The sequence below is a fragment of the Oryctolagus cuniculus genome, chromosome 13 (assembly GCF_051225735.1).
Source record: "Oryctolagus cuniculus isolate XC-2025 breed Fujian yellow rabbit chromosome 13, ASM5122573v1, whole genome shotgun sequence".
In the NCBI taxonomy this organism is placed as follows: Eukaryota; Metazoa; Chordata; class Mammalia; order Lagomorpha; family Leporidae; genus Oryctolagus; species Oryctolagus cuniculus.
The window spans coordinates 94,744,388-94,755,182 of NC_142879.1; the positions used below are offsets into that span (position 1 = coordinate 94,744,388).

The following is a 10,795-nucleotide window of genomic DNA, read 5'->3' on the forward strand; positions in this document are numbered from 1 at the left end:
AGGCGCGAATCGAGGCTGGGCCGCTGGGGGCACTGCCAGGTGGAGTGGGTGGGAGGGACCCACTGGGCAGCGCCGCAGGTGGGCGTTGGAGGGAGCGTGGCGGGGGTGGGAGGGGAGACTGCGAAGGCGCAGGAGAGCCACAGGTGGGCGGCATCGCAGGGTGTGGGAGGAACGCGGCACGGGTGGGCGCTGGGCCCACAAGCCCCCCCCCCCACCTGGGCGTGGGGTCGCGCCACGGGCCCCGGGGGTCCGTTCTGGCCGTTGGAAGAACCCAGCTGCTGGACAGGCGGGCGCGCGTCCCGCTTCCCGAAGGGTATCCCTGGAGGGGGTCGTCTCTCAAGGTTTGCTTCTGCCCTTCCCCCCCCCCCCCCTCCAGGTTTTCACCTGGAGCCTGAGGTCTGGGAGGAAAAGACGCAATTGGCGGGGGAAGTCGTGGGCGTCAGCTGCGCTGTTAGAAGACTTCTTTCCCAGTCCCCACGGAGTCTGTGATACATTTGGGCTCTAAAGCTCCACAAAGATAGAGGTGAGGAATTAAGCATTGGCGAACAGGAGACGCAGAGAGCTGTATCCGGTGCTGAGAGTGTAGTCTGCCGAACAGACTTTGGTAACCGCACCTGGAAGTTCACGATAAGGATGGCTAGCTTCCTGTGCAATTAAGGTTTGTTGAGTGACTAAAAAAGAGTGAAAAAGAAAGCCCGGAAAAGCAGCGGTCAGGAGCTTTTTTGCGTTGCTGTTACCCTGGGTAAAAGATGGTACTGCGCAAATTTGTGTTGGAAGCTTGCCTCCTCTTCCAGCTCATCTCTGAGCATTAAAAATGTACTCGAAGAAAAACACTCCCTGCTGTGGAGGGGCTGGATGGTTTGAGCTGTGCCTTCCGCCAGAATTGATGGAGAGATTTCTCAAGCCAGGCTGTCATCAGCATCCCCTGGCTTGGCCCTCCACGCCCTGTACTGAGGTCCCAGGTCCTGCAGGGCATCCCGGAAGTGTGTGCTTGTGACAGGTTGTGTGAGGGCGACGTGTGAGAGCAGTTGCTGTCATGGGCCGAGCCTGAGCATGAGCCTTCTCATGAAGAGGAGACGAGTGGGTGTTTTGATGATGCCATGGGGTGGCCCTTAACCTTTCTGAGACAGGGAGAGAGGAGCCAGGCTCTGAGCCAGGGGTCTCCAAAGCCCTAGGTCAGGGATCTGTGCTCTAAAACGGCACATTCGTGCCTTTCTGCAGGTGCACGTGAAATTTTATCTTATAGCCCAATGTGCTTTATTTTCTTACAAGGATATTTTTATAAGAGAATTGGTCATCTGTCATCAAATTGGCTCTAGTACAGAAAATGATAGAGCCAGCCAATCCATTCCAATATGATTGTGTGTCAGATTATGGTAAAAATAATACACAACTGCTCTTACAATTTTTTATTTATTTGACAGGTAGAGTTAGAGACAGAAAGAGACAGAGAGAAAGGTCTTTCTTCCCTTGGTTCACTCCCTAAATGGCCGCCACGGCCAGTGCTGCGCTGATCAGGAGCCAGGTGCTTCTTCCTGATCTCCCATGTGGGTGCAGGGGCCCAAGCACTTGATCCTCCACTGCCCTCCCGGGCCACAGCAGAGAGCTGGACTGGAAGAGGAGCAACCGGGACCAGAACCCTGGGCCCATATGGGATGCCAGCACCACAGGTGGCGGATTAACCAAGTGAGCCACGGCGCTGGCCCCTGCTCTTACAATTATTAAGATTAATATCTACTGACATGGGCTTTCTGTAATACACATCTTTTTGAAGAACCCTAGAATGTATGGATTTCAAAAATTATTTGCATAAAAATACACTTACCTGTTCTATTTTTCACAACTTTTTAAAGGTAGCTTAATCTAAACTCAATAAAAGTTCAGATTTTCAGTTGCCAAGGTAATATATATGGTTCAAAAGCTTAAGCCTGCATAGATGAAGCGGTATGGTTCTGATCCTCCTCCCACAACTATCCTAATGACCTCTGACTCATTGCTCCATTCATCAGAGCATTAACAAAAAACTACAAGCTACAATGGAAAAACAACTGTCACTCCGTTTTTTTCTTCTTTTGCAAGACTTGTATTTTAGTAGTTCTTCAACTGGATGTATTTCTTTTTTAATTTTGGCCTTAAAAAAGAACCTCCTAATTCAGGAGTAAGAAATCCCATTCCGTGTGGACTTACAGCCCACTCATCAGGACATGACATGTGAGTTCTTCATTGTTGCCTGAGAGACTAGCCCCAAACACACACACACACACACACACGCACACACAACACACACACACACACTATGGGAGCCGTTATTCTATGGGCCAAGAATTCAGGCAGGCCTCACTGCGTCCTCAATGCAGGTGTCAGTCCAGGCCTGAAGGGTTATCTGAAGGTTCAACAGAGGCAGGAGCTGCTCCCCAGCTCACTCTCCCGGTGGGAGGCTTCAGCTCTTCACTCCTGTGGGCTGAAAGATGCCTTCAGTCTGCCAGGTGACAGCTCCGTCAATACAGGAGCACCAGTGGACGAACTCACAGCTTTCACAACCTAATCATAGCCTCATACGTGGTCGGGCTTGTTGGAAATGAGCAACTCAGTCCAGCTTTCAACTCAAGGATAACGGTTTGAATGTCAGGGGCCAGAGACCATGGGGAGCTACATAGGACAAGGTGCAAGAAAACCCAAGTGAGTGGCAAATATCCCTGACAGTTCCCTTCTGCAGAGAACGTGGGAGCCACCAGCGTGTCCTGAAAGTTCGGAGATCCTGAAACAATTCACTGCCCGTGGGGTACTGTGACTCATGGTGTCCAGAACGTGTTGGGGGCGTCCATCTGTCCATCCCAGCTGGCTGGGTCTGAGTCAGAGCCTCTTCCTCTTTCCACAGAGGTCTCCACGCCTGTGTGCAGGCAGCACCTCACACCTGCAGAGATCATGACTCAGCTCTGATCTCTGCACCGCCAGGACACACACACACACACACACACACACACACACATATTCACGCTCACACTTTTCCCTTCCGTCTTCCTCGGCTGCTTTCCTGAAAACTCCTTCCTTTCAGCTGCTCAGGCTGGGTACTCGTTGGCCCCACTATCTAAGTCCATCAGGAAGTCCTGCTGGCCTGCTCTTCTGGGATGCCCCATCAGCTTGTGCCCCCTGAGGCTGGGCCACCGTTCTTGACCTGAACCTGATGACAGGTGTCTCCCTGTCCCTCGGCTCTGCTGCTGCCTCTGCCCCCACCTCCATGCTATAGAATCCGGAGTGAGCCTACTGAATTGAAATTCAGGCACATCTTTTCTCCAAAGGTCTCCATTCATTGAGCGTAACAGCCTCACCACCAGGAAGGCCTCCAGGGCCCCGCGCACCTGCTGTCTTCTCCCAATTACTCGTGTCTAGTCCCAAAGCTCCTTGCCCTTTTCTGAAGTCCACCCAAGCATAGCACAGTCTGGGGGCGTTGGCACTGCTCTCTCCTGGGCCCCAAGCACTCCCCTCCCCTTCCCACAGTCCTCCCTCCCTACCTCCCTTGAGCCTTTCATTGATGTCACCTTCATGGTAAGGCCTTCCCAGGTCACCCTTTTAGAAACTGCAGTCTTCACAGACTCCTATCCCAGTCCCATTTTTTCTCCAAAAGCATTAGCATTTCAGGTAGGCCAGTTTCACCTGTTGACTTCGTTTCTTGGCAAGTGTCCCCCAGGGGAGTCTTGGGTGTGACAAAGACAGAGATCTGGGTTTATTTATTACTGCAGTCCCAGGACACACACAGAGCCTGGCACATAATGAATGCTCTGTGAGTTTTGCAGAATGAATGAATGAATGAATGAGTGCATGGATCTCTTATGGAAGCTGCTCTCCAACTGATACAATGGGTCTGCTAAGAAAGAGTTCAGGGCTGGCGCCGCGGCTCACTAGGCTAATCCTCCACCTAGTGGCGCTGGCACACAGGGTTCTAGTCCCAGTCAGGGCGCCGAATTCTGTCCCGGTTGCCCCTCTTCCAGGCCAGCTCTCTGCTGTGGCCAGGGAAGGCAGTGGAGGATGGCCCAAGTACTTGGGCCCTGCACCCCATGGGAGACCTGGAGAAGCACCTGGCTCCTGCCTTCAGATCAGCGCGGTGCGCCGTGGCGGCCATTGGAGGGTTAACCAACGGCAAAAGGAAGACCTTTCTCTCTGTCTCTTCTGTCTCTCTCTCACTATCCACTCTGCCTGTCAAAAAAAAAAAAAAAAAAAAAAGAGCTCATACACCTGGCTGGGTGTACTGAGTCTATATTTGGCCTCCATATGTTTCCCATTGTTACACACTCTAAAATCAAGCTCACCAGAGTGGTCCCTAATAAATTATTAGAAACTTCCCCCCCCCCCAATTCATTATTTAATAGATTCACGGCCATTTTTGCTTTCACTTTGAGCACTTGAAATCCTCCACTCATGCTCCCTTGTGACTATATTCTCCTTTTTGGGCGTCCCTTTAGCTCAGACAGAATTACAGAATTTCATGAAGGTCGGAACTGCAAGGTAAGATTGGAGCCCTGAGCCCCTCCCCTTCATCATCCCACAGTCATCCTTCCTCCTGCTTGGCTCGGCTGTCTACACAATGCTGACTTACTAAACTTGGATAAAAACACAAGCAGCTGAAAAGGTTGCACGTGCTAAGGAGAAACCCCTTGGCTCCTTGTGCTGGCCTCACCACCGGGGGACGCAGACTTCCCTGCGTCCAGGCTATGCTTTACCCTGTGTCTAGGCAACAACATTCTGTGCTCTAACCAATGGGCAGCCTTTGGCTGACCTACAACCACAGCTGCATAACCAGCTTTCCTTTCCTGATGCGTCCTCCTCACGCCACCTCGCTTTCCCTCCCCTCCCCCAAGATTTTGGAAAGTCAAGGAATAAGCAAAAACTATTTGCTGGACTGAAAAGTGCTATTTTCAACCCATACCTCTTGCCTGCAGTTTCGTTTCAGATGCTCTGTCCTTTAAAATGAGTTTGTTTTGTACCTAGCAGTTAGTTGCATTATATATGAAGCAACTGGATGAGTTCCAAAGCTCTGAAACAGAATCAAGTTGTCCTGAGCCAATTCAAGATAATACCCAGCAACTAGGAAAAAAAAAAAAACGGAAAGAAGTTTCATTATTTCTGTAACATATAAGGCCACTGTGAATTTCAGCGCCCATAGGACTTTTCCTCAGTGCTATGCACTGGGTCCTCTTTCACAGGATAACTTTATCTCCCTCTTAATATTGTCATGTAATTTTTTAAAAATGTATTTATTTGAAAGGCAGAGTTACAGAGAGGCAGAGGCAGAGAGTGAGAGAGAGGTCTTCCATCCGCTGGTTCACTCCCCAAATGACCGCAAAGGCTGGAACTGTGCTGATTTGAAGGCAGGACCCAGGAGCTTGTTCTGGGTCTCCCATGTAGCTGCAGGAGCCCAAGGACTGGGCCATCTTCTACTGCTATCCCAGGCCATAGCGGAGAGCTGGATCGAAAGTGAGGTAGCCGGGACTCTAACTGGCACCTATATGGGATGCCAGCACCACAGGCAGCAGCTTTACCCGCAATGCCACAGCGCCGGCTCGATCCTATAAGTTGATTAAGGGAGACTTCCTCACCTTTCCACACTCTTTGTGACACACAACGGCAACAATAGTCGTGTGTGTTAAACACGTGGTGTTAAAGTGGGAGAGTTGCCTTGCTCTTTCAGGAACATCACTGAAGCATCTTTATAACAGCTAGTGTCACTTCAGAGAACAAGGAGGAACTGCTCTCTAGAAAAAAATGTTACACATAAATGTCCCAAGTTGGAGAAATCACAACAGTAGCAGTGTTACAGTTGGCTCAATATGTCCTATGCATTAGTTGTAGAATGCTGAACCTGAATCTCAATTTGTATATGCCTGCACATAGACCTATGACGTCTGGGTGCTAATAAGTTTGAATTTATCATTTCTAGTTCCCTTTTTTTTTAAGATTTACTTTATTTACTTGAATGACAGAGTTACAGAGAGGTAGAGGCACAGAGAGAAGCCTTCCATCTGCTGGTTCACTGCCCAGGTGGCCGCCACAGCCAGAGCTGCACCCATCTGAAGCCAGGAGCCAGGAGCTTCTTCCAGCTCTCCCACAGGGGTGCAGGGGCGCAAGGACTTGGGCCATCTTCCACTGCTTTCCCAGGTGCATTAGCAAGGAGCTGTTATTGGAAGTGGAACACCCAGAACTAGAACTGGCACCCATTTAGGATTCCAGCGCTGCAGGCAAGGGCTCTAACCTGCAGCACCATGGCACCAGCCCTTGATTTCTAGTTCTTAATCTCCCTTGAAAATGGATCCCCTGTACACTTGAATGCATAGAGGAAGATGTGATGTATATACACCATGGAATACTACTCAGCCATAAAAAAGAATGAAATGCTGTAATCTGCAATGGAATGGATGAATGTGGAGAATATTATGCAAAACCAAGGGCACAGAAAGACAAATGTTGCATGACCTCACTTATACGTGGAACTTTAAAAACTCAGACAGAAACAGAGGTGAATGGTGGTTCCTGGAGTCTGAAAGGAGGGGGAAATGTAGAGATGTTGGTCAAAAGATGTGAAGATTCATGAGGTAGGAGGAGAAAGTTCTAGAGATCTATTGTACAGCATAGGAAATATAGTTAATAATAATGAGGGTTGGCATCATGGCTCAGAGGGTCAAGCTGCTACCTTCAGTGCCTGCATCCTATATGAGTACGAGTCCCGGCTGCTCCACTTCCAGTCCTGCTCCCTGCTAATGGGCCTGGGAAAGCAGCAGCAGATGACCCAGTGCTTGGGTCCCTGCCATCCAAGTGGGAGATCTGGATGGAGTCCCAGGCTCCTCGCTTTGGCCAAACCCAGCGCCAGTCATTGTGGTTATTTACAGAACAAAACAGGATGGAAGAACTCTCTCTCTCCCCCTGTGTCTCTGTAACTACCTTTCAAATAAATAGTATAATAATTAATAATAATAACAATACCGTATTTTGTACTTGAAAGTTGCTAAGGCAGTGGATTTTCATTGCTCTCACCACAAAAAATAAGGTTGGGGGTCCTAAACATGTTAACTAGCCTAATTTAATTATGTATGTCTAATGATGTAGCATAATACAAGTGACATAGCATAGTACAAACATTTATGATGCATTACACAGCATGATATATAATCATATAAAATTTAATCATGTATCATACATCACCTTATGCCCCATAAAATATGCATTTTAGTTGGTTAAAAATTAAAAAAAAAAACTATTCTCAATGTAGGAAAAAAATTTTAAATATAAAGCGCTTCCAGGCCAGAATGGAAATGGTTCATTCCTGAGGCATTCAAGGACAAACGAGCTGGAATATTTGAAAGCAAAGCTATGAACAAAAATTTCTTGTCAGCTTTCAGACATGTGCACACAGCCATAACCCAGTCAGTGGCACATGCCAGAGCCCAGCAGGAGTTTGGCTCTTTTTTGGGCGTTAACCACAGACCACTTCCTGCAGCCCAGAGCACCCCAGCACATGGCCACCACACCTTGCACAGTTTAGGAAAAATCACAAGCTGGGGCTGAGTTCTCCAGCAAGAGGAGTGAGGCCAAGGTCAAAAGCAAGGGCAGAGGGGCCCGGCACCGTGGCTCACTTGGTTAATCCTCCACCTGCGGCGCCGGCATCCCATATGGACGCCAGGTTCTAGTCCTGGCTGCTCCTCTTCCAGTCCAGCTCTCTGCTGTGGCCTGGGAGGGCAGTGGAGGATGGCTCAAGTGATTGGGCGCCTGCACCCATGTGGGAAACCAGTAAAAAGCACCTTCGGATAGGCACAGTGCCGGCCGTAGCAGCGGTAGGTGCTCAGCAGGTGGAATCAGTTCACATGGTGCAGCCAAAAAGCTGTGAGATGGAAAAAAAGAGAGCAAATACAGCATTCCTTCAGTTCCCTTCTCACTCAAGTCAACATCCTATTTCTGTGCTTTCGATAAATCCCAGACATGTTTAGTTATTTACCGAGGGGGAGGGAAGAGAGAGATCGATGGACTCCAACTGTTGGTTGGCCTATTTGCTAAATGAACTCAGTGGCAGGGTTTGGACTGGGACCAGGAGCCAAGAATGAAATCCAGGTCTCTTATGTGCGTGGCAAAATCCCAATGATTTGAGAACCATCACTGCTGACTCCCAGGGTCTGAATTGGTGGGAAGCTGAAGTTAGGGGCCAGTGGGATTCCGACACAGTTACCTCATTGGGGTATAGATGTCTTAACCACTGGGCTAAATGCCTGCCTCCCCACCCGAAATATTCTAAAGTCATCCTTTCTTTGTGACACATCTTCCCCATATTGTCTTACCTAAACCCCCTATGATCGGCCTTGTCTAACTTTTCTGAAATTTCTCCCTAACATTTTGCCAATTGACTTCTTAACAACTGACAAATTAAAAAAAGACTTTTCCAAAAATTATTTAACTTCTACTTATTTCTTAGTTTTTCTAAATTTATGATGCTGTTTCCTAACGTCTCTATCCAAAAACTTTCTCTTTGATTGTGTTTTTTAATTTTTTTTTACTTTTACAATTGCATGAATTAACACAAACTTAAGCTACAAAATGTTACACTTTATATAAAGGTAATATGAAAGACATTTGATGCATGTTACATTTTTAGTGACAAACACTGAATAACTGAGTTTTTAAAACCATTTCTTAGGGGCCCGCGTTGTGGCACAGTGGGTTAAATCCCTGGCCTGAAGCACCGGGATCCCATATGGGCGCTGGTTCTAGTCCCCGCAGCTCCTCTTCTGATCCAGCTCTCTGCTGTGCCTGGGAAAGCAGTAGAAGATGGCCTGAGTGCTTGGGCCCCTGCACCCACGTGGGAGACCTGGAAGAAGCTCCTGGCTCCTGGCTTCGGATCGGTGCAGCTCCGGCCGTTGTGGCCATCTGGAGAGAAAACCCATCTCTCTGTCTCTACCTCTCTCTGTAATTCTGTCTGTCAAATAAATAAAATAAAACTTAAAAAAAAAAAATTTCTTGGCCGGCACCATGGCTCAATAGGCTAATCCTCCACCTGTGGTGCAAGCGTACCGGGCTCTAGTCCTGGTCGGGGCACCAGATTCTGTCCCAGTTGCCCCTCTTCCAGGCCAGCTCTCTGCTGTGGCCAGGGAGTGCAGTGGAGGATGGCCCAAGTGCTTGGACCCTGCACCCGCATGGGAGACCAGGAGAAGCACCTGGCTCCTGGCTTCAGATCAGTGCAGTGCACTAGCCACAGCGGCCATTAGAGGGTGGACCAACGGTAAAGGAAGACCTTTCTGTCTGTCTCTCTCTCTCTCAGTGTCCACTCTGCCTGTCAAAAAAAAAAAAATTCTTATTCACTAGCCAAATCTTAAGATTCCCTTCCTCAGAGTTGCAATGAAAAGTTTCTAATTTAGTTTTGCTTTATGGCAGATAAAATGCCAAACGATAGGCATGGATTTCAAGGTTTCTCCTTCCATCTTCATATTTGGTCCATTTATTATTTTTTGTTACCCTAGTTGTTGACTCTTGCTTCCCACGCCCCAGATATTTCTGGAACAAAAAATCTTTAGGAAACACTTTTTGATTAGTCCCAGGCAGTCTCGGATGTAAGTGCGTGGCAGCCACAAGAAGAAACCTGGCTGCTGAAAGTTTTTCCCAGCTCATGACGACCATTTCCTGGGAAAGCCTTCAGAACACAGACACACACTTGAAGCAGCACAGCTTTCCCTTGCCCAACAGGCCTCAGAGAGCCGTTTCAAGACCATGGAATGTTTTTTCCTTTAATTAAAACTTTTTCCACCTTCCACTGGGGTCTTAAGTTTCTCTTCCCAATCCCTGACTTTTTTTTAAGGTTTGCTTGTGGCCGTTGTTGTGGTCTAGAGGGTAAAGCCACCATCTGTGATGCCAGCATCCCCTGTGGGCACCAGTTCGAGTCCTGGTTGCTCCACCTTTGATCCAGCTCCCTGCTAATGGCCTGGGAAAAGCCATGGAAGATGGCCCAAGGACTTGGCCCATCTCTGGTGATTTCCCAGGTGCATTAGCAGGGAGCTGGATTGGGACATGGAGCAGACGGGACTTGAACCGGTGCCCACGTGGGTTGCCAGCACTACAGACAGCAGCTTTACCTGCTATGCCACAGCACCAGCCCCACAAATCTTTCAAATTCGGGTAAAAGGGTTATGGAAATAGTTCAGAGACACTGGAGTCTTTACTAGGAAGACTTTTCAGTGATGCGGGGAGACTTCTAATGTCCTACAAATCCACCCTGTGCTTTTCTGTCTCTGCACCTGCTCCCGTTATTCTCCCAGGAATAGTCCACAACTACACACCATCTGTGACAGAGGCAGCAGCTCAATGTCTACTCCCCCTCCTCCATTAACCAAGCATGCACCAACAGAGGACCCATTTCCTCGCCTTCTGTGCAAATAAGTATGACTATATAACTCTTCCAGCCCTTGAGGAAGTTGAATGATTGAGTAAAGGACTTCCAGGAAGACTCCTCAAAAAGTGCAGGAGTACTTAAAGTATCACTCTTTTCTTTGTTTCAAATTCCTGTGGCTTGCAATGCAGATATGATTATGGCAATAAGGTTGCACAGGATAACATAGAAGATAAAACACCATCGATAAAAGTGGCAGAGGTATGGGGCTGGCACTGTGGCATAGCAGGTAAGGCTGCCACCTGTCATACCTGCATCACATATAGACATCAGTTCAAGTCCTGGCTGCTCTACTTACCATCCAGCTCCCTGCTAATGGCCTGGGAATAGCAGCAGAAGGTGGCCCAAATGCTTAGGATCCTGCAACCATGTGGG

The 10,795-nt window shown here is 48.5% G+C and overlaps 1 long non-coding RNA gene across 1 annotated transcript; it reads left to right on the forward strand.

The window, feature by feature from the left end:
- Positions 1-376: 376 nt before the first annotated feature.
- On the forward strand, positions 377-8,993 carry LOC149122756 (uncharacterized). Its single transcript, XR_016219832.1, has 3 exons — positions 377-523; positions 4,461-4,503; positions 8,678-8,993. It is a non-coding gene; the product is annotated as an uncharacterized LOC149122756 (long non-coding RNA).
- The last annotated feature ends 1,802 nt before the right edge of the window (positions 8,994-10,795 follow it).